Genomic DNA, 25,371 nt, shown 5'->3' on the forward strand with positions numbered 1-25,371 from the left:
ACACCAGTCTATATAAGATCACACAGTTGGCAGTGCATGTCAGAGCAAAAACCAAACCATGAGGTTAAAGGAATTGTCCTTAGAGCTCAGAGACAGGATTGTGTCGAGGCACAGATCTGGGGAAGGGTACCAAAAAATGTCTGCAGCATTGAAGGTCCCCAAGAACACAGTGGCCTCCATCATTCTTAAATGGAAGAAGTTTGGAACCACCAAGACTCTTCCTAGAGCTGGCCACCGGCCAAACGGAGCAAACAGGGGAGAAGGGGCTTGGTCGGGGAGGTGACCAAGAACCCAATGGTCACTCTGACAGAACTCCAGAGTTCCTCTGTGGAGATGGGAGAACCTTCCAGAAGGACAACCCTCTCTGCAGCACTCCACCAATCAGGCCTTTATGGTAGAGTGGCCAGACGGATGCCCCTCCTCAGTAAAAGGCACATGACAGCCTGCTTGGAGTTTGCCAAAAGGCACCTAAAGACTCAGACCATGGGAAACAAGATTCTCTGGTCTGATGAAACCAAGATTGAACTCTTTGGCCTGAATGCCAAGCGTCACATCTGGAGGAAACCTGACACCATCCCTATGGTGAAGCATGGTGGAGGCAGCATCATGCTGTGGGGCTGTTGTTCAGCGGCAGGGACTGGGAGACTAGTCAGGATCGAGCCAAAGATGAACGGAGCAAAGTAAAGAGAGATCCTTGAAGAAAACCTGCTCTAAAGTGCTCAGGACCTCAGACTGGGGTGATGTTTCACCTTCCAACAGGACAACGACCCTAAGCCCACAGCCAAGACAAGGCAGGAGTGGCTTCGGGACAAGTATCTGAATGTCCTTGAGTGGTCCAGCCAGAGCCCGGTATTGAACCCGATCGAATATCTATTGAGAGATCTGAAAATATCTGTGCAGCAATGCTCCCCATCCAACCTGACAAAGCTTGAGAGGATCCCAAATACAGGTGTGCCAAGCTTGTAGTGTCATACCCAAGAAGACTCAAGGCTGTAATCACTGCCAAAAGTGTTCAACGAAGTACTGAGTAAAGGGTCTGAATACTTATGTAAATGTGATATTTCATTATTATTATTTTTTATTTTTTGCTAAAATGTCTAAAAAGCTGTTTTGTCATTATGGGATATTGCACGTAGATTAACGAGTAACATTTTATTTAAATCAATTTTAGAATTAGGCTGTAACATAACATAGAAAAAGTCAAGGGGTCTGAATACTATCCAAAGGCACTGTATATGAACAAGCATATAGGCTAAAGCATGGCTCTATGAATCTTCTTTGTGTCCCTGTAGAACAGATCTGACAACACCAGTCTGTCTGTATAGAGGGCTGCTGCCTTGATCTGCACTGATCTGAAGACATGTCAGGCTACACCAGTCTGTCTGTATAGAGGGCTGCTGCCTTGATCTGCACTGATCTGAAGACATGTCAGGCTACACCAGTCTGTCTGTATAGAGGGCTGCTGCCTTGATCTGCTTCATTGGTCTGCTCTCTGTGTTGTTCTTTCTCTCCCACTTCTATCTGTCTCTATGACTGGCTATTCTGTGTGTGTGTGTGTACTCACGCATGTGTATGAGCATGTGTGTGTGTCTGCCTATGTGTTTGTGCCTACGTGTGTACGTGCCTGCGTGCACGTGTGTGTTTTAGTCTACGGGGCTGTAAAGCTCTAGTGAGGCAGTTTTAGTCTACAGGGGCTGTAAAGCTCCAGTGAGGCAGTTTTAGTCTACGGGGCTGTAAATCTCCAGTGAGGCAGTTTTAGTCTACGGGGCTGTAAAGCTCCAGTGAGGCAGTTTTAGTCTACAGGGGCTGTAAACATCCAGTGACGTACAGTACCAGTCAAAAGTTTGGACACACCTACTCATTCAAGGGTTTTTCTTTATTTTTACTATTTTCTACATTGTAGAATAATAGTGAAGACATCAAAACTATGAAATAATACATATGGAATCATGTAGTAACCAAAAAAGTGTTAAACAAATCAAAATATATTTTATATTTGAGATTCTTCAAAGTAGCCACCCTTTGCCTTGATGACAGCTTTGCACACAAAGCCTTTACTATCTCATCCTGGAATATCCAAGGCCTGAGGTCATCTGCCTTTGGCCTAAAGAGCAGGAACCGTGACTTCACCAAAGAAATCAGAAATACAGACATTGTCATCCTAAAAGAAACATGGTATAGAGGAGATGGACCCACTGGTTGCCCTCTAGGTTACAGAGAGCTGGTAGTCCCATCCACCAAACTACCAGGTGTAAAACAGGGAAGGGCCTCAGGGAGAATTCTAATTTGGTATAGAGAAGACCTAACGCAATCTTTTAAATTAATCAAAAACAGGAACATTTTATATTTGGCTAGAAATTCAAAAGGAAATGATCTCAACAGAAAAAAACTCAAATGTTATCATGTGTGCTACCTATATCCCCCCACTAGAATCCCCATACTTTAATGAAGATTGATTTCCCCCTCCAGGATGGAGAAGCTAACATTTCCTAGGCCCACAAACATGTACTAGTCTGTGGCGACCTAAATGCCAGAACTGGACAAGAACCTGACACACTCAGCACACAGGGAGACAAACACCTACCTGGAGGTGACAGCATTCTCTCCCCCATATGCCCCCCTAGGCACAACTACGGCAACATAACCAACAAAAACGGGTCACAACTCCTGCAGCTCTGTCGCATGCTGGGTATGTACATAGTCAATGGTAGGCTTCGATGGGACTCCTACGGTAGGTACACCTACAGCTCATCTCTTGTCAGTAGTACTGTAGACTACTTTATCACTGACCTCAACCCAGAGTCTCTCAGAGCGTTCACAGTCAGCCCACTGACACCCCTATTAGATCACAGCAAAATTACAGTCTAACTGAACAGAGCAATACTCAATCATGAGGCATCAAAGCCAAAGGAACTGAATAATATTAAGAAATGCTATAGATGGAAGGAAAGTAGTGTGGGAACCTAGCAAAAAGACCATTAGGCAACAACAAAGTCAATCCCTTTTAGACAACTTGATGGACAAAACGTTCCACTGTAATAGTGAAGGGGTAAACTTGGCAGTAGAAAACCTAAACAGTATATTTGACCTCTCAGCTTTCCTATCAAATCGAAACATTTCAAGCAGACAACCTAAGAAAATGAACAACAATGACAAATAGTTTGTTGAAGAATGCAAAAACCTAAAAGAAATTGAGAAACTTATCCAACCAAAAATATAGAGACCCAGAAAACCTGAGCTTACGTCTTCACTATGGTGAATCACAAAAACAATTAGAGGTTGACCGATTAATCGCCATTGCAGATTAATTAGGACCGATTTCAAGTTTTCATAACAATCTGTAATCCGCATTTTTGGATGCCGATTATAGACAATTACATTGCACTCCACGAGGTGACTGCATGGCAGGCTGACCACCTGTTACGCTAGTGCAGCAAGGAGCCACGGTAAGTTGCTAGCTAGCTAGCACTAAACTTATCTTATAAAAAACAATCAATCTTAACATAATTACTAGTTAACTACACATGGTTGATGATATTACTAGTTTATCTAGCTTGTCCTGCGTTGCATATAATCAATGCGGTGCCTATTAATTTATCATCGAATCACAGCCTACTTCAACTTCGCCAAACGGGTGATGATTTAACAAGCGCATTCGCGAAAAAAGCACTGTCGTTGCAACAATGTGTACCTAACCATAAACATCAATTCCTTTCTTAAAATCAATACACACGTATATTTTTGTAAACCTGCATATTTAGTTAATATTGCCTGCTAACATGAATTTCTTTAAACTAGAAAAATTGTGTCACTTCTCTTGCGTTCTGTGCAAGCAGAGTCAGGGTATATGCCGCAGTTTGGGCCACCTGGCTCATTACGAATTGTGTGAAGAACATTTCTGTCACGACTTCCGCCGAAGTCGGTCCCTCTCATTGTTCGGGCGGCGTTCGGCGGTCGACGTCACCGGCCGTCTAGCCATCGCCGATCCACTTTTCATTTTCCATTTGTTTTGTCTTTGTCTTACACACCTGGTTTCAATTCCCAAATAACTTGTTTATTATTTAACCCTCTGTTCCCCCATGTTTGTTTGTGAGTAATTGTTTATTGTATTGCGGTCCGTATTTGTGGCCTTGTATTTATACGACGTGTATTGTTATATTATTTGAGTAAAATTGCTTTCATTACTTTCATTTCATCTGCTGTCCTGCGCCTGACTCATCTCACCAGCTTCACACAGACGCATTACAATTTCTTCCTAACAAAGACCGTAATTAATTTGCCAGAATTTTACATAATTATGACATAACATTGAAGGTTGTGCAATGTAACAGCAATATTTAGACTTAGGGATGCCACCCATTAGATAAAATACAGAACGGTTCTGTATTTCACTGAAAGAATAAACGTTTTGTTTTCAAAACGGTAGTTTCCGGATTTGACCATATTAATGACCTAAAGCTCGTATTTCTGTGTGTTTATTATATTATAATTAAGTCTATGATTTGATAGCAGTCTCATTGAGCGGTTGTAGGCAGCAGCAGGCCCGTAAGCATTCAATCAAACAGCACTTTCCTACGTTTGCCAGCAGCTTTTCGCTGTGCTTCAAGCATTGCGCTGTTTATGACTTCAAGCCTATCAACTCCCGAGATTAGGCTGGCAATACTATAGTGCCTATAAGAACATCCAATAGTCAAAGGTATATGAAATACAAATGGTATAGAGATAAATAGTCCTATAACTCCTATAATAACTACAACCTAAAACTTCTTACCTGGGAATATTGAAGATTCATGTTAAAAGGAACAACCAGCTTTCATATGTTCTCATGTTATGAGCAAGGAACTTAAACGTTAGCTTTTTTTACACGGCATATATTGCACTTCTACTTTCTTCTCCAACACTGTGTTTTTGCATTATTTACACCAAATTGAACATGTTTCATTATTTAAACTAAATTTAATTTATTGATGTACAATTGAAGTCGGAAGTTTACATACACCTTAGCCAAATACATTTAAACTCAGTTTTTAACAATTCCTGAAATTTAATCAGAGTAAACATTCCCTGTCTTAGGTCAGTTAGGGTCACCACTTTATTTTAAGAATGTGAAATGTCAGAATAATAGTAGAGAGAATTATTTATTTCAGCTTTTATTTCTTTCATCACATTCCCAGTGGGTCAGAAGTTTACATACACTCAATTAGTATTTGGTAACATTGCCTTTAAATTGTTTAACTTGGGTCAAACGTTTTGGGTAGTCTTCCACAAGCTTACCACAATAAGTTGGGTGGATTTTGGCTCATTCCTCCTGACAGAGCTGGTGTAACGGAGTCAGGTTTGTAGGCCTCCTTGCTCGCACACGCTTTTTCAGTTCTGCCCACAAATTTTCTATAGGATTGAGGTCAGGGCTTTGTGATGGCCACTCCAATACCTTGACTTTGTCGTCCTTAAGCCATTTTGCCACAACTTTGGAAGTATGTTTGGGGTCATTGTCCATTTGGAAGAACCATTTGCGACCAAGCTTTAACTACATGACTGATGTCTTGAGATGTTGCTTCAATATATCCACATACTTTTCCTATCTCATGATGCCATCTATTTTGTGAAGTGCACCAGTCCCTCCTGCAGCAAAGCACCCCCACAACATGATGCTGCCACCCCCGTGCTTCACGGTTGGGATGGTGTTCTTCGGCTTGCAAGCATCCCCCTTTTTCCTCCAAACATAACGATGGTCATTATGGCCAAACAGTTATTTTTTTGTTTCATAAGACCAGAGGACATTTCTCCAAAAAGTACGATCTTTGTCCCATGTGCAGTTGCAAACCGTAGTCTGGCTTTTTTATGGCGGTTTTGGAGCAGTGGCTTCTTCCGTGCTGAGCGGTCTTTCAGGTTATGTCGATATAAGACTCGTTTTACTGTGGATATAAATAATTTGTACCTGTTTCCTCCGGGATCTTCACAAGGTCCTTTGCTGTTGTTCTGGGATTGATTTGCACTTTTCGCACCAAAGTACGTCCATCTCTAGAAGACAGAACACGTCTCCTTCCTGAGCGGTATGACGGCTGCGTGGTCCCATGGTGTTTATACTTGCGTACAATTTTTTGTACAGATGAACATGGTACCTTTAGGCGTTTGGAAATTGCTCCCAAGGATGAACCAGACATGTGGAGGTCTACAATTTTTTTTCTGAGGTCTTAGCTGATTTCTTTTCATTTCCCATGATGTCAAGCAAAGAGTCACTGTGTTTGAAGGTAGGCCTTGAAATACATCCACAGGTACACCTCCAATTGACTCAAATTATGTCAATTGGCCTATCAAAAGCTTGTAAAGCCATGACATCATTTTCTGGAATTTTCCAAGCTGTTTAAAGGCACAGTCAACTTAGTGTATGTAAACTTCTGACCCACTGGAATTGTGATAGTGAATTATAAGTGAAATAATCTGTCTGTAAACAATTGTTGGAAAAATTACTTGTGTCATGCACAAAGTAGATGTTCTAAACGACTTGCCAAAACTATAGTTTGTTAATAAGAAATTGGTTGGTTGAAATTGGTGGTTGAAAAACAAGTTTTAATGACTCCAACCTAAGTGTTTGTAAACTTCCAACTTCAACTGTATGTTTATTTATTTTCCATTTTGTACTTTAACTATATTGCATGTTACAACACTGTATATAGACATAACATGACATTTGAAATGTCTTTATTCTTTTGGAACTTTTGTGAGTGTAATGTTTACTGTCAATTTTGTATTGTTTATTTCACTTTGGTTTATTATCTATTTCACTTGCTTTGGCAATGTTAACATGTTTCCCATGCCAATGAAGCCCCTTAAATTGAAATTGAATTAAGAAGAGAGAGAGAGAGAAAGAGAGAGGAGAGAGAGAAAGAGAGAGGGAGAGAGGGAGGAGAGGAGAGCAAGAGAGAGAGAGGCAGAGAGAGGAGAGAGAGAGAGGCAGAGAGGGAGGAGAGAGCGAGAGAGAGAGAGGAGAGCAAGAGAGAGAGAGGCAGAGGGAGGAGAGGAGAGCAAGAGAGAGAAAGGCAGAGAGATAAGACAGAGAGAGGCAGAGAGCGAGAGAGAGAGAGAGAGAGAGAGGAGAGCAAGAGAGAAAGAGAGAGAGAGAGAGTGTGAGCGGGGAGAAGGGGTGAAGGAGAGCGAGAGAGAGGCAGAGAGAGAGAGAGAGAGTGTGAGCGGGGAGAAGGGGTGAAGGAGAGCGAGAGAGAGGCAGAGAGAGAGAGAGAGAGTGTGAGCGGGGAGAAGGGGTGAAGGAGAGCGAGAGAGAGGCAGAGAGAGAGAGAGAGAGTGTGAGCGGGGAGAAGGGGTGAAGGAGAGCGAGAGAGAAGCAGAGAGAGAGAGAGAGAGAGAGAGAGAGAGAGTGTGAGCGGGGAGAAGGGGTGAAGGAGAGCGAGAGAGAGAGGCAGAGAGAGAGAGAGAGAGAGAAAGAGAGAGAGAGAGAGAGTGAGCGGGGAGAAGGGGTGAAGGAGAGCGAGAGAGAGAGGCAGAGAGAGAGAGAGAGAGAGAGAGAAAGAGAGAGAGAGTGAGCGGGGAGAAGGGGTGAAGGAGAGCGAGAGACAAAGAAAGAGTTCCATAACGTTCTGTTCAAGAGCAGCTGAACTCGTAACACATTCTTGTGTGGATCAAGACAAGCTGACGTCCATATATCTGACCTCTGCACCTCACTGAATAGCCCATAACCTGCTAGAGCCTGACACATACATATTTCATATGGACAAGCCTATAGATTTGTTCTGCCTCAAAACATATTACCCGCAGCCATCCAATCCCACAAACCTAGATGCATTCTTTCCTTGGCTAGATCCCAAACACAAACAGAGAGCAGGGTAGTATTATTTCAAACCAGTGTTTCTCATTCAAGTGTGCACATTTTGGTTCCAGCCCAGCACTTACACCCCCAGGAATGGATTGTGCAGTCACCACCCATAGCAACATCAGAACACATGTGTCTGCTGAAAGACCTTTGTAATATAGCAGTGTTAACTCAGTCCTGGCTGGGAGAGTTGTGAAGATGAAACCGAGGCTCTGTGCTACTGTGACTGTTCAGACAACATGTCCACTGCATTGCTTTTTACTGTTTCATAAAGTCTGATTCAAATACAAGAGAGTGTAAGGAGCCATAAGAACGTAGTGATATTAATTCAACAGGCATACTTCGGCCCTGTATTGGCTAATCTCTTAGGCATACTTCGGCCCTGTATTGGCTAATCGCTTGGGCATACATCGGCCCTGTATTGGCTAATCTCTTAGGCATACATCGGCCCTGTATTGGCTAATCTCTTAGGCATACATCGGCCCTGTATTGGCTAATCTCTTAGGCATACATCGGCCCTGTATTGGCTAATCTCTTAGGCATACATCGGCCCTGTATTGGCTAATCTCTTAGGCATACTTCGGCCCTGTATTGGCTAATCTCTTAGGCATACTTCGGCCCTGTATTGGCTAATCTCTTAGGCATACTTCGGCCCTGTATTGGCTAATCTCTTAGGCATACTTCGGCCCTGTATTGGCTAATCTCTTAGGCATACATCGGCCCTGTATTGGCTAATCTCTTAGGCATACTTCGGCCCTGTATTGGCTAATCTCTTAGGCATACTTCGGCCCTGTATTGGCTAATCTCTTAGGCATACTTCGGCCCTGTATTGGCTAATCTCTTAGGCATACTTCGGCCCTGTATTGGCTAATCTCTTAGGCATACTTCGGCCCTGTATTGGCTAATCTCTTAGGCATACATCGGCCCTGTATTGGCTAATCTCTTAGGCATACATCGGCCCTGTATTGGCTAATCTCTTAGGCATACTTCGGCCCTGTATTGGCTAATCTCTTAGGCATACATCGGCCCTGTATTGGCTAATCTCTTAGGCATACTTCGGCCCTGTATTGGCTAATCTCTTAGGCATACATTGGCCCTGTATTGGCTAATCTCTTAGGCATACTTCGGCCCTGTATTGGCTAATCTCTTAGGCATACATCGGCCCTGTATTGGCTAATCTCTTAGGCATACATCGGCCCTGTATTGGCTAATCTCTTAGGCATACAACGGCCCTGTATTGGCTAATCTCTTAGGCATACATCGGCCCTGTATTGGCTAATCGCTTGGGCATACTTCGGCCCTGTATTGGCTAATCGCTTGGGCATACATTGGCCCTGTATTGGCTAATCTCTTAGGCATACATCGGCCCTGTATTGGCTAATCGCTTGGGCATACTTCGGCCCTGTATTGGCTAATCGCTTGGGCATACTTCGGCCCTGTATTGGCTAATCGCTTGGGCATACATTGGCCCTGTATTGGCTAATCTCTTGGGCATACATCGGCCCTGTATTGGCTAATCTCTTAGGCATACTTCGGCCCTGTATTGGCTAATCTCTTAGGCATACTTCGGCCCTGTATTGGCTAATCGCTTGGGCATACATCGGCCCTGTATTGGCTAATCTCTTGGGCATACATCGGCCCTGTATTGGCTAATCTCTTAGGCATACATCGGCCCTGTATTGGCTAATCTCTTAGGCATACATCGGCCCTGTATTGGCTAATCTCTTAGGCATACATCGGCCCTGTATTGGCTAATCTCTTAGGCATACATCGGCCCTGTATTGGCTAATCTCTTAGGCATACATCGGCCCTGTATTGGCTAATCTCTTAGGCATACATCGGCCCTGTATTGGCTAATCTCTTAGGCATACTTCGGCCCTGTATTGGCTAATCTCTTAGGCATACTTCGGCCCTGTATTGGCTAATCTCTTAGGCATACTTCGGCCCTGTATTGGCTAATCTCTTAGGCATACTTCGGCCCTGTATTGGCTAATCTCTTAGGCATACTTCGGCCCTGTATTGGCTAATCTCTTAGGCATACTTCGGCCCTGTATTGGCTAATCTCTTAGGCATACTTCGGCCCTGTATTGGCTAATCTCTTAGGCATACTTCGGCCCTGTATTGGCTAATCTCTTAGGCATACTTCGGCCCTGTATTGGCTAATCTCTTAGGCATACTTCGGCCCTGTATTGGCTAATCTCTTAGGCATACATCGGCCCTGTATTGGCTAATCTCTTAGGCATACTTCGGCCCTGTATTGGCTAATCTCTTAGGCATACTTCGGCCCTGTATTGGCTAATCTCTTAGGCATACTTCGGCCCTGTATTGGCTAATCTCTTAGGCATACATCGGCCCTGTATTGGCTAATCTCTTAGGCATACTTCGGCCCTGTATTGGCTAATCTCTTAGGCATACATCGGCCCTGTATTGGCTAATCTCTTAGGCATACATCGGCCCTGTATTGGCTAATCTCTTAGGCATACTTCGGCCCTGTATTGGCTAATCTCTTAGGCATACATTGGCCCTGTATTGGCTAATCTCTTAGGCATACTTCGGCCCTGTATTGGCTAATCTCTTAGGCATACATCGGCCCTGTATTGGCTAATCTCTTAGGCATACATCGGCCCTGTATTGGCTAATCTTTTAGGCATACAACGGCCCTGTATTGGCTAATCTCTTAGGCATACATCGGCCCTGTATTGGCTAATCGCTTGGGCATACTTCGGCCCTGTATTGGCTAATCGCTTGGGCATACATTGGCCCTGTATTGGCTAATCTCTTAGGCATACATCGGCCCTGTATTGGCTAATCTCTTAGGCATACATCGGCCCTGTATTGGCTAATCTCTTAGGCATACATCGGCCCTGTATTGGCTAATCTCTTAGGCATACATCGGCCCTGTATTGGCTAATCGCTTGGGCATACATTGGCCCTGTATTGGCTAATCTCTTAGGCATACTTCGGCCCTGTATTGGCTAATCGCTTGGGCATACATTGGCCCTGTATTGGCTAATCTCTTGGGCATACTTCGGCCCTGTATTGGCTAATCGCTTGGGCATACATTGGCCCTGTATTGGCTAATCTCTTAGGCATACTTCGGCCCTGTATTGGCTAATCGCTTGGGCATACATTGGCCCTGTATTGGCTAATCTCTTGGGCATACTTCGGCCCTGTATTGGCTAATCGCTTGGGCATACATCGGCCCTGTATTGGCTAATCGCTTGGGCATACATTGGCCCTGTATTGGCTAATCTCTTGGGCATACATCGGCCCTGTATTGGCTAATCTCTTAGGCATACATCGGCCCTGTATTGGCTAATCTCTTAGGCATACATCGGCCCTGTATTGGCTAATCTCTTAGGCATACATCGGCCCTGTATTGGCTAATCTCTTGGGCATACATCAGCCCTGTATTGGCTAATCTTTTAGGCATATATTGAGTTGTTAAAACCAAGGCACACAGAAAGTGTTGGATTGGAACGTTGCGGTATGTTATCGACACTGTGAGCTACATCAGGTAATTAGTTGAATGTGTAGGTAGTGTTTATGAATAATTGTCACCAGTGGTGTTGAGTGCTGAAACCATGGCAACGGTAAGAGTTAACCAGCGCCCTTAGTGAGACAGATAGACAGAGTAATATCCTGGATACCCCAGGAAGTTTTTATTGATGTGAAACCAGATCCCCAATTTGGTGCCTATCCCTCCCAAATAACCCCATTCAACTGAGACACACACACACACACACACACACACACACACACACACACACACACACACACACACACACACACACACACACACACACACACACACACACACACACACACGAATGTCAATGACTTAGGCACACACACTCAGAGACACATACCGCAATAGGGTGATCTATTATTCATTAAAATCTCATTTTCACCAAGTGAACCATGATAGCACTTTTGTCTCACACTGCTGTTATGAATACAGTCAATGTTATGTGACTAACTTCACCTCTTGTTGCCCGTCTCTCTGCCCTATAATTTACCATCTCTTCCACAAGTCACCGAGTCCCAACATTCACCAAGCAGCACTATAAACAACACATTAGAAGTCATATTTATAATATTCATCCTGTACTGTCTGTGTTCTGGTCTGCTGTAGTAGTTCTGCTGAGAGCTGGTCTTGACAGGCCTTGTGTTAAGTGTGATTGGGTGTTCTGGGTGTTCTGGGTTTGAGTCTAATCAAAGGACATAAACAACACTGACTAGCATGCTTCCCCACCAGTAGCCTCTCAATCACACATGACAATGCTGATGCCCATCTGAGTGAGTCAGTGCTCAATGTAATTGAAGAATCCATAGACTCTAACCACTTCTGGGAAAATTGGAACCCACTAAACAAACCACAACACGAAGAGTTATCTATCCAAAATGGAGATGTATGGATAAACCACTTCTCTAATCTGTTTGGTTCTATAACAAAGAACAAACAGCAAAAACATATACATGATCAAATACAAATCTTACAATCAACTATTAAAGACTACCAGAACCCACTGAATTCTCCAATGAAATTGAAGAAAAAGGCCTGTGGTGTTGATGGTATCCTAAATGAAATTATAAAATATACAGACCACAAATTCCAATTGGCTATACTTAAACTCTTTAACATCATCCTCAGCTCTGGCATATGCCCCAATATTTAGAACCAAGGACTGATCACCCCAATCCACAAAAGTAGAGACAAATTTGACTCCAATAACTACTGTGGGATATGCGTCAACAGCAACCTTGGGAAAATCATCTGCATTATCATTAACAGCAGACTCGTACATTTCCTCATTGAAAACAATGTACTGAGCAAATGTCAAATTGGCTTTTTACCAAATTACCGCATATGACAGACCACGTACTCACCCTGCACACCCTAATTAACAAACAAACAAACCAAAACAAAGACAAAGTCTTCTCATGCTTTGTTAATTTCAAAAAAGTGTTTTGACTCAATTTGGCATGAGGGTCTGCTATACAAATTCAAAAGAGACTAGGTCAAAAAATATATATAATATAAAAGTTATAAACTATGCACTAGTGTAAACCAATCCCTTTAGTAAACTTTAAAATGTCAGCCCAGGCCCCAGCCCTGCAGTCATCTCTACTCTTTCCATGCTATCTAAGTATGTGTGAGGTTTGGCTGTGTAGCTGCTTTGTCCCCCGTATCCTAGAACAGCCATCCTCATATACAGAATAACAGTGTGAAGGGGGTTTATAACTCCCTGACCCCCCTGGACTCCAGTCTCACTGCCGAGCTGCACTAGAAGGAAGGCGATTGGATGAGAGAGGGCTATAGGAGATTTATTCATACCAAAAACACAGGAACATACACTCACAATGACAAAATCAGACACAGATAGACAGACACACAAATACACAGCTAACAGACACGCATTCACACACAAGTCATGTACTTCCCATCTGAAAACTGATACTACTCACCTACACAACACCAATGGAGAAATAGAACACTTCCTGAAATTCATAAACAACATCCAACCCATCAGTCTCCACTGACACTTAATATTTTTGAGGTAATGGTAATGCCCTGGCCAGAGCCCAGCTAACAGCTACTGTGCTACCGGCCAGTTCCTCATTCTGCTAAGGATAGTGGATTTGTTTACATTGAATTAAGAGTGGGCCAACCAGCAAACCCTCTATTTCTCTCTCTGATACACAACAACACAAACACCGAAACATGGATGAGAGGGTGACAGAGAGGTTGCTCTGCTCAGTAAAGTAACCCTACTTCCCCTGACAACCACTTCATAAACAAACTGTTCCAGACGCAATGTTCATACTGTACCTTCTGTCCTTCTGTTGAAAGACACGGTGGATCTGAGCCCATGACAGAAGCACCTCAGAACAGACCACTATGATGCAATCCACAGCCATTGGAGTACAGTCAGCACACATCAAGAACACAGAAACGCTGTCAGACAGCTGTGAGACAAACATGACTGTGCGTACGACAGAGACAGACACACAGAGAGCGAGCGAGAAAAATACTTGAAATCAGTTATAGAACCCACTGCCCTTTATGGTTGAGGTCTGGGGTCCGCTCACCAACCAAGAATTCACAAAATGGGACAAACACCAAATTGAGACTCTGCATGCAGAATTCTGCAAAAATATCCTCTGTGTACAATGTAGAAAACCAAATAATGCATGCAGAGCAGAACTATGCCGATACCCGCTAATTATCCAAATCCAGAAAAAAGCCATTAAATTCTACAACCACCTAAAAGGAAGAGATTCCCAAACCTTCCATAACAAAGCCATCACCTACAGAGAGATTAACCTAGAGAAGAGTACCCTAAGCAAGCTGGTCCTGGGGCTCTGTTCACAAACACAAACAGACTCCACAAATCCCCAGGACAGCAACACAATTAGACCTAACCAAATCATGAGAAAACTAAAAGATAATTACTTGACACATTGGAAAGAATTAACAGAAAAACAGAGCAAACTAGAATGCTATTTGGCCCTAAACAGAGAGCACACAGGGGCAGAATACCTGACCACTATGACTGACCCAAACTTAAGGAAAGCTTTGACTATGTACAGACTCAGTGAGCATAGCCTTACTACTGAGAAAGGCCGCCGTAGGCAGACCTGGCTCTCAAGAGAAGACAGGCTATGTGCACACTGCCCACAAAATGAGGTGGAAACTGAGCTGCACTTCTTAACCTCCTTCCAAATGTATGACCATATTAGAGACACATATTTCCCTCAGATTACACAGACCCACAAAGAATTTGAAAACAAACCCAATTTTGATAAACTCCCATATCTCCTGGGTGAAATACCACAGTGTGCCATCACAGCAGCAATATTTGTGACCTGTTGCCACAAGAAAAGGGCAACTAGTGAAGAACAAACACCATTGTAAATACAACCCATATTTATGTTTATTTATTTTCCCTTTTGTACTTTTAACTACTTGCATATCGTTACAACACTGTATATAGACATAATATGACATTTGAAATGTCTTAATTCTTTTGGAATTTATGTGAGTGTAATGTTTACTGTTAATTTTGTATTGTTTATTTCACATTGGTGTATTATCTATTTCACTTGCTTTGGCAATGTAAACATGTTTCCCATGCCAATAAAGCCCTTGAATTGAATTGAGAGAGAGCGAGAGAGCAAGAGAGCGAGAGAGCGAGAGAGAGATAGAGAGAGTGAGAGAGAGATTGAGAGAGAGATTGAGAGATGTATGCCCAGAGAATCACAACAAGCCTTCCTCAGATGACAGGCTCGTCACTTCACTGAGACTCAGAACTATGGCATGGCTTCTTGATAATACTGGATTGGATGTTTGATACAACAATTGCCGTGACAATAGGGGGCTGGCCAGTGGCCAATGAGACAGACTAAGAAAAAAAACCTGCTCCAAACTGAAATCTGCTCACTTCTAGCTATGAGCTAGCTATCGATTTTATTTTGGCAAGGAAAATATCGGTCTCTGACAAAAATGTCATATCGGTGCATCACTAACACACACACTTTTTGTACAGATGAGCGGCACAGTTTGATGATGCGTACAGGATGGTAAACAGTGATGCCACGGCTGGAAGGCTGACTACTTCACCTGGACAAAGACTCCTGCTGACTCAAGCTGTTTGATCAATACTACTAATTCAATAAGCACCCCCTGCTCTGGCAGAGAGATGCACACACACTGCAGAGCATCGCGTTAGAAAGAGAGGAAAGACTAAGAGTACAATAACAATAACAACCTCATTCAGTAGCCACCGCCGTGCTCATAGCTTCCTCACGGTGAGCGACTAAAAGTACAATAACAACCTCATTCAGCAGCCACCGCCGTGCTCATAGCTTCCTCACGGTGAGCGACTAAGAGTACAATAACAATAACAACCTCATTCAGCAGCCACCGCCGTGCTCATAGCTTCCTCACGGTGAGCGACTAAGAGTACAATAACAACCTCATTCAGCAGCCACCGCCGTGCTCATAGCTTCCTCACGGTGAGCGACTAAGAGTACAATAACAACCTCATTCAGCAGCCACCGCCGTGCTCATAGCTTCCTCACGGTGAGCGACTAAGAGTACAATAACAATAACAACCTCATTCAGCAGCCACCACCGTGCTCATAGCTTCCTCACGGTGAGCGACTAAGAGTACAATTACAATAACAACCTCATTCAGCAGCCACCGCCGTGCTCATAGCTTCCTCACGGTGAGCGACTAAGAGTACAATTACAATAACAACCTCATTCAGCAGCCACCGCCGTGCTCATAGCTTCCTCACGGTGAGCGACTAAGAGTACAATTACAATAACAACCTCATTCAGCAGCCACCGCCGTGCTCATAGCTTCCTCACGGTGAGCGACTAAGAGTACAATAACAACCTCATTCAGCAGCCACCATCGTGCTCATAGCTTCCTCACGGTGAGCGACTAAGAGTACAATAACAATAACAACCTCATTCAGCAGCCACCGCCGTGCTCATAGCTTCCTCACGGTGAGCGACTAAGAGTACAATAACAACCTCATTCAGCAGCCACCGCCGTGCTCATAGCTTCCTCACGGTGAGCGACTAAGAGTACAATAACAACCTCATTCAGCAGCCACCGCCGTGCTCATAGCTTCCTCACGGCGAGCGACTAAGAGTACAATAACAATAACAACCTCATTCAGCAGCCACCGCCGTGCTCATAGCTTCCTCACGGTGAGCGACTAAGAGTACAATAACAATAACAACCTCATTCAGCAGCCACCACCGTGCTCATAGCTTCCTCACGGTGAGCGACTAAGAGTACAATTACAATAACAACCTCATTCAGCAGCCACCGCCGTGCTCATAGCTTCCTCACGGTGAGTGACTAAGAGTACAATAAGAATAACAACCTCATTCAGCAGCCACCGCCGTGCTCATAGCTTCCTCACGGTGAGCGACTAAGAGTACAATAACAATAACAACCTCATTCAGCAGCCACCGCCGTGCTCATAGCTTCCTCACGGTGAGCGACTAAGAGTACAATAACAACCTCATTCAGCAGCCACCGCCGTGCTCATAGCTTCCTCACGGCGAGCGACTAAGAGTACAATAACAATAACAACCTCATTCAGCAGCCACCGCCGTGCTCATAGCTTCCTCACAGTGAGCGACTAAGAGTACAATAACAATAACAACCTCATTCAGCAGCCACCGCCATGCTCATAGCTTCCTCACGGTGAGCGACTAAGAGTACAATAACAATAACAACCTCATTCAGCAGCCACCGCCGTGCTCATAGCTTCCTCACGGTGAGCGACTAAGAGTACAATAACAATAACAACCTCATTCAGCAGCCACCGCCGTGCTCATAGCTTCCTCACAGTGAGCGTACATGATAAGAAGTCACTAGGGGAGTGGGACTGAGAGGTGAGGGGAGGGGAGTTTTCAGTGGGACATGTTTTACCTTCTCTGTGAGGAGCTGCTCTGCAGAAAGGCCTTGTGTCAGATCAGAGGGAAGAGAGGGGGAAGAGGGCAGGAGGAGAGGGGGAAGACGGCAGGAGGAGAGGGGGAAGATGGTAGGAGGAGAGGGGGAAGACGGCAGGAGGAGAAGGGGAAGACGGCAGGAGGAGAAGGGGAAGACGGCAGGAGGGGAAGGGGAAGACGGCAGGAGGGGAAGACGGCAGGAGGGGAGGGGAAGACGGCAGGAAGGGAAGGGGAAGATGAGAGGAGGAGAGGGGGAAGGAAGGAAAATGTTCAATGGTCAGACACCATAGACAGATCAGGACACAGAAAGACTGCAGACTGTTTTCTCATGCTCTACGTGTCACACACACACACACGCACACGCAGCAGGGGGTCACGGGTCAATCTCATTCTCAGGTTCGGTCACCTGAGCTGTGTGGGTGAGCATCCCGTCTCCTGCAGTCAGTGGCATTTCCACATCAAAGGCATTCCACCCATCTGAATCCAGCATGGATCCAATACCGATTGAAACGCCTTAGACACGGCACCCCTGTGTGTGTGTGTGTGTGTGTGTGTGTGTGTGTGTGTGTGTGTGTGTGTGTGTGTGTGTGTGTGTGTGTGTGGTTCTGTCTCGGGGGAAGTGTGTGAGAGTTGAAATGTTCCTTTCTTTGTAGACACGACATCTCAGCCACAATGTAGCACAACAGCCTTGGGCTGCTGAGACACAGTCAGCCACACACTTTGTTATCAAGGGAAAATATTATATTTCAAATGCCACCGCTTTTCAAGATGAGAGTCCCTTCAGTGATCCTGGACTGCCTGTGTGCATCTCTTTCTATGTGGCCTACTTTCTTAAGGAAATCAGAAAGGCAGTGGTGAGGTTATCAACATGCAGACCAGTCTCTCTCAGTTGCTCCTTAACCCCTATTCCAGGGTCAGATATTATCTCACACCATGAAGATTAACATTAGGACCAGGGTTGATTAATCTGATCCAAGGTCTGTGTGTAGGTGGCAACCTCCAATTCAAGCTCTCCCCTGAGCATTGGTAAACAGGGGGCAGCTGTTGCTGCCATAGCGAGCCAGAGGAAAATCTGCCCATTTGGGATTTCCACTATGCCGGGTGGAAGGAAAGGTTGCACTGCAGTAATTACATTTGGAGCGGAGAGGAGTGGAGAGGAAGAAGGAAACACTGGCTGCCAGAGGTTGTCTGGACGACCTGGTGTGTGTGTGGGCCCATTGGACCGCGGACTCCAGCCTGCCTACTTACTCAGACCTGCTGAAGCCCCTGTCTAATCATGCTGGGAATCACTACACTGACTGAAGCTTGATTTCTGCTCCACCAGGGCATGATTATTAATTACACAGTTATTGAGGTCTTTCTTTTACAAGAATCCATGTTGAATATTTATGCAGTGTAAACACAGATGGGTGATTCTGCAATATTTCCCCCAAATTCAATGCATTGCAATTTCCTCTAGTGGTGTCGATTTATTGTACTGGACTATATATGATATACACGTATACAGTTGAAGTCGGAAGTTTACATACACTTAAGTTGGAGTCATTAAAATGTGTTTTTCAACCACTCCACAAATTTCTTGTTAACAAACTATAGTTTTGGCAAGTCGGTTAGGACATCTACTTTGTGCATGACACAAGTAATTTTTCCAACAATTGTTCACAGACAGATTATTTCACTTATAATTCACTGTATCACAATTCCAGTGGGTCAGAAGTTTACATACACTAAGTTGACTGTGCCTTTAAACAGCTTGGAAAATTCCAGAAAATGATGTCATGGCTTCAGAAGCTTCTGATAGGCTAATTGACATCATTTGAGTCAATTGGAGGTGTACCTGTGGATGTATTTCAAGGCCTACCTTCAAACTCAGTGCCTCTTTGCTTGACATCATCGGAAAATCAAAAAGAAATCAGCAAAGACCCCAGAAAAAAAAATGTAGACCTCCACAAGTCTGGCTCAACCTTGGGGGCAATTTCCAAACGCCTGAAGGTACCACGTTCATCTGTACAAACAATAGTACGCAAGTATAAACACCATAGGACCATGCAGCCGTCATACCGATCAGGAAGGAGACGCGTTCTGTCTCCTAGAGATGAACGTACTTTGCTGTGAAAAGTGCAAATCAATCCCAGAACAACAGCAAAGGACCTTGTGAAGATGCTGGAGGAAACCCGTACAAAAGTATCTATATCCACAGTAAAACAAGTCCTATATCTACATAACCTGAAAGGCCGCTCAGCAAGGAAGACGATTTTCCACCATAATTTGCAAATAAATTCATTAAAAATCCTACAATGTGATTTTCTGGATTTTTCTTCTCATTTTGTCTGTCATAGTTGAAGTGTACCTATGATGAAAATTACAGGCCTCTCATCTTTTTAAGTGGGAGAACTTGCACAATTGCTGGCTGACTAAATACTTTTTTGCCCCACTGTATATATATATATACACACACACACACACACACTACACATATGATATATACATACACACAAACAGACACACACACACAAACACACAGAGTAGTAGATCAGCTAGAAACAGTTTGATGCTAGAAACAACATCAAACATGTTGACTGAGGGAAAGAGTAGCTCTTGTAGCATAGCCCTGACATCATGCAGATGCAATGCTATTAAGTAATCCACCATTCAATAACACCAGCCACAGTAAAATTCTATCTCCCCCATTCTGAGGCATGGACTGTGGAGATGAATAGCTAGGCAATGGTGTGTGTGGGGCCCTCCCTCCTCCCTGTACACAGCACCACAGCAACACAGCACACACTCCCATGAAGACTCATTCTGCCAAAGTGCCCTCTCTCATCAACCCTGCACTCCTTCAACCTGCTGACTATGGGGCTCCGGCTGGCATGGCATCCCTCTCGCTCTCTCTCAATCCCTGTTTTCTCTATCTCCCTCTCTGTCTCCATCAATCAGTCCCTCCCTCCCTGATGCTCCTCTCTGTCCATCTCTTCAGTCAGGGTGATGTATGGTAACTCGCTAGCTTTGTATTAGCCCGCCTCAGATGCACACAGATGGCAGGATCTGCTAAATATGAGCGTCGTAACTCTTCCTACACCCTGTGAGAAGGAGGAGGAAGAGGAGGAGAATATTCCCTCTGTTCCTCTCAGCTGTTTGTTTGCTGGTAAAATAAAATGTATTCATCACCTGTCCTTAGATTGAATGAGCCGTTAGCATGGATCACTCATGTATTATGGATGTTTGGGGTATCAGTGTAACAATATATATCGGCTTGTGCGACAGAGAAAACCCCCACAGAGGTACAGTAGAGTATTAGCTTATTTTGCTCCTAACTTGTTTCTTTCTAGAGAAAAGTGTTAGTTCATGTAATTTTCAGGTCCGGTTTGGGCTGTATGAGAGTGAATTTCTCCCTGCTGACGATGTGTGTAGTAGTGAACCTGCTGGTTTAGAGGTGAGCTGAGCTAAGCTGCCTGTTTGCACACAGCCTGGTGGAACCGAGACAGGAGTGCACAATGGGGTCTGCTCTCAAACTACTAGTCTGTCTGTCTGTGGCACAATTCAAGGAATATTCATCTATTATCTGCCTATATCAACAGTTAACCAATAGAAAAAGAGAGCTCTTCTCCTCATTCTCCTCTCCTCTCCCCTCTTTTCTCCTCTCTCCTCCCCTGCTCTTCTCCTTAGTCTCCTCTCCTCTCCTCTCCTCTCCTCTCCTCTCCTCTCCTCTCCTCTCCTCTCCTCATTCTCCTCTAGCCCAGGACCCAGCTTATGCTCCTCACTGATGGAGAGCCAGCGAGCAAACCAAATTAAACTCACCACATTCACACTAAACAATAATACCCTGCGGCAGGCCAGGCTTGGCCAGACTCCATTACCCAACACACACACACAGGCCCACACTTATGTCCGTGTGTTCCAAGTTTTGAACAATTTACTCTATCCTTATTTTAAATTGCAACAAAAAAATAACGGCGCACACACACACACACCGATCTGTCCATTTCCTGAGAAACAGCCCGAGGAGAGCAAATCTATTGCTGTGAATATTTCCAGAAGTCTCAAAGTAAAGGGAACATAAGAGATGGCTGAAGGCTGCTGTCTCCTCACTCATTTGCTCTCTTTCATCCACAGTGATGCTCTGGCAGCTCTAGCACCGGCAGCTCTAGAACCGGCAGCTCTAGCACCGGCAGCTCTAGCACCGGCAGCTCTAGCACCGGCAGCTCTAGCACCGGCAGCTCTAGCACCGGCAGCTCTAGCACCGGCAGCTCTAGCACCGGCTCCCTGGTGTCTCAGCTTCACACAGCTAGCTTTTCTAAATATGTCTGGCTAGGCGTAAACCACCTGGTTATTGAATTTCTGTTCCTAATGTTGGGAATATGATGAAAAATATCCTAGTTACTAATTGAATACATAGCCTTAGCCTATGAACCATCATGCACTATTTGATGGTGCTAACTAAGTAGAAATCACAATAATAGATTGCTGAAAGCTAATAGGAATAATTTGATCACTAAATACTAGTTACTCTAAACCCCATAGCTTTTATCCACTTAATGACTCCTTCATGACATAATGAAGCTAACAGAAAGTATCCCAATGAGGATCTGGTATAGTTGGTATAACCAGTTGTAGGCCTATGTATCATTTGTGCACTATGGAGCAACTCTCTGCCCCTTTGTTTTGAGAGAGAGAGAGAGCGAGAGCGAGAGTGAGAGAGAGAGAAAAGAGAGAGAGAGAGACTGCAGTGTTTACTGGTCATTAGGGAGTCACATTGAAAAGCTTAACAAATTGGACCCGTTATTGGGAGAGCATGTGTTCAGTGAGCCTAATGAGCAGAAGTGTACTGTTCCCAGCGGATGGTACCCCTAATGACGACGTGGCCGATGCAGTGCCCATATTTATGTCAACACTGTACGACTTCTATACTACACAGTTTTAAACGTAGGCCCATAGACCTATACTTCCTGTCAATGTACAATAGGTTAGATGTCTTTTCAGTGGTGTTCTTTGCCATCTAAGACTTGTGGCCTTGGTAAAGTGCCTTATGTCATAATGAGTCATGTCCAGATATTTCTTGAATGCAACCTGAGACAATCAGCCCACTTTATATTTGGTTTAAACTTGAATTTTTACAGTCTGGCAAAAACATCCCAATTTGATGAAGATGTATCCCCACATTGGCAGATGGTACCGTTAAAAGAGCTCTGTCCTGAAAGCCTACTTTACCACATTCCATACACACAGATCTTTGTAAGCTCTTAGACTCAGTGCAGGAATTATGCATCGCAATACCCCACAATTGTTTAGAACAACCTTTGGAGTAAAAGTAATGGAAACACACTGTTATTTTGCTATTTCGGAAATACCAAGTCATTGGACGAATGATGATTTTGTTAGAAGGCGTCAGAGCCACCTGGAAAGCCGGAATTGATAAATGGAATGAGTTTGCCACAGTCTAAGCATAATGTTATCTTCAAAATAAAAAGCTTTAGAATCCCACTAAGGATGCAGATATCATTCGTGAGATTCCTTTGACTGACTGAGGACCACATACAGCTGTACCCACCATGTGTGGTTGGGTTTGGCAAAACTAATGACTACAGTAAGTGGGACAATAATGGGCCTTAACAGGAACATTAAAAAAACATCTCAAAAGGCCTCTTAAGGAGTTCTGTTCTGTTATCAGAACCTATAAACTATTAAAATAAAGAAAGTCACATACTCCATGTATAAACTCCCAGCAATTAAATGGGTATTTACCAACATTTCGGCATCACTGTGCCTTCCTCAGGGTTATCAGAACCCACATGTTCCTGAAAAGTACACAATATATTCTGGTCATACTTGCCCAGCAAATGTTTTTCTCCAAGAGGAAGAAACATAGTTATCTCCATCCACAATCAGGAGGAAAACAGTTTGCCATAGTAGTTGCTCCATGACTTTGTTCATGTCAACCTTACTTTTGGGGAAGGTTAATAAACAGCATATTACAGCTTATTAGAATTTAATTTCACGCCTTTTTTCCTGTATCAAATGAAAGGAATGAGGTCTACTATGGGTCAGTCCACATTGCTTAATTTAAAACGGCATTTGTAGTTACTGTGCTAGCTACATTAGATACAGTCTTGATTCAGTAACATTAAAACAGCATTCTAGGCTTTTACCTGTACAGTACAGAATATCCAGCCAGTGTACATGAGGGAAACAATGGGAGCTCTGTCTCTAGTGCATACATGGCATACTCTCAAAGGGCAAACAGCGAAGTACCAAACAGTACTGTCCTCCAAGCTGACCAAGCTACAATAATTGAACTAGCAAACAACAAACGTTTTGATTGTAGTGCCTGACACATCAGGTGACTGGCAGTGACTTATCCTAGATATGACCAATTACATGAAATCTAGACCCCGTGGTATAATATATACTGTGGACCGACTGCTACATTCCCACAGCAGGCTTGTGTGTGTGTGTGTGTGTGTGTGTGTGTGTGTGTGTGTGAACTGAATGTATTCACAGGCTGCTGTGAGAGCAGAGGACTGTGGAATAAGAGAAATGTGTTTCGACCCTACTGGACTCTATGTGACCTTTGGAAAAGCCCTGACCTCGTTGCAGCTGGCCACTCCCTCCCTCTATCCTGATAACTTGTGACACACATTGGTTACCTTTAAAAAATGTATTTAACCTTTATTTAACTAGGCAAGTCAGTTAAGAACAAATTCTTATTTACAATGACGGCCTACCCTGGCCAAACCTGGACAACGCTGGGCCAATTGTGCACCGCCCTATGGGACTCCCAATCACGCCCGGTTGTGATACAGCCTGGAATCGAACCAGGGTCTGTAGTGACGCCTCTAGCACTGAGATGCAGTGCCTTAGACCGCTGCACCACTCGGGAGCCAACTTGGAAGTCAGCCCGGCGTTAGTAAACTATTTAATCATCATGAATGAAATGAATCATAAACCTCCTGTAACCTCCTGTAAACCTCATTCTAGGGAATAGGTGGGCAGCGCCAGGTGCACGCCCGCTACTCTGTGATCCAAGATGAATGTGCTCCTGCTTCCGTCACTGTTCTGCCTCTTTGTGACAATGTGAGAACCCAAGCTGTTACAGGATGTTTTCCTGAACAAGAGCAAAAGTCAAGTCCACAGTGAAAGTGAGAACATACTCGATCTGACAACTTAGTTTTTCAATAGAACAAATGTCATGTATTGGATAGTGTTACAAGGAAGATCACAAACCTACAAGAAGAGGGCTGAATATCAACAACACATGCAACACCCTTGAACAACACTAGAGATGATACAACAACCCCGGTCAAAGTGACAAAAATAACGACCGTATTATTAGATTGATGACGTGTCTACACTCTTAGAAAAAAAGGTGCCATCTAGAACCTGAAATGGTTCTTCGGCTGTCCCTCATAGTAGAACCCTTTGAAGAACCCTTTTTGGTTCCAGGTAGAACCCTTTTGGGACCCTTTTAGGGGTAGTGGGTAGGGGCTCGGGGGTAGGGGACTAGGGGTAGTGGGTAGGGGACTAGGGGTAGTGGGTAGGGGACTAGGGGTAGTGGGTAGGGGACTAGGGGTAGTGGGTAGGGGACTAGGGGTAGTGGGTAGGGGACTAGGGGTAGTGGGTAGGGGACTAGGGGTAGTGGGTAGGGAGTGAGGGGTAGTGGGTAGGGGACTAGGTGTAGTGGGTAGGGGACATGGGGTAGTGGGTAGAGGCTTGGGGGTAGGGGACTAGGAGTAGTGGGTAGGGGTAGTGGGTAGGGGACTAGGGGTAGTGGGTAGGGGACTAGGGGTAGTGGGTAGGGGACTAGGGGTAGGGGACTAGGTGTAGTGGGTAGGGAGTGAGGGGTAGTGGGTAGGGGACATGGGGTAGTGGGTAGGGGACTAGGGGTTGTCTTGGAAGGATTACAAGGTGTCCCAAAGAGGAGGTCAGTGAGTAGTGGCATTCTCTCAGAGATGTCTCTGTGCCTCAAGGTAAGAGGGAAGATTGCGTAAGTCTCTGAGTATACTTGGTGACCCAGTTGTTTAGACAGGCAGTGGTTACTGAGTTTCTCAGTGTCTTTGGATGAATG

The 25,371-nt window shown here is 44.4% G+C and overlaps 1 protein-coding gene across 1 annotated transcript in view; it reads right to left on the bottom strand.

Moving 5' to 3' along the window:
- LOC120050614 (brefeldin A-inhibited guanine nucleotide-exchange protein 1-like) overlaps window positions 1-25,371 on the bottom strand; it is a 92,505-nt gene that overhangs the window by 61,479 nt on the left and 5,655 nt on the right. The window lies entirely within an intron of this gene.

This window comes from Salvelinus namaycush, chromosome 7 (genome assembly GCF_016432855.1).
Source record: "Salvelinus namaycush isolate Seneca chromosome 7, SaNama_1.0, whole genome shotgun sequence".
NCBI classification, from domain to species: Eukaryota; Metazoa; Chordata; class Actinopteri; order Salmoniformes; family Salmonidae; genus Salvelinus; species Salvelinus namaycush.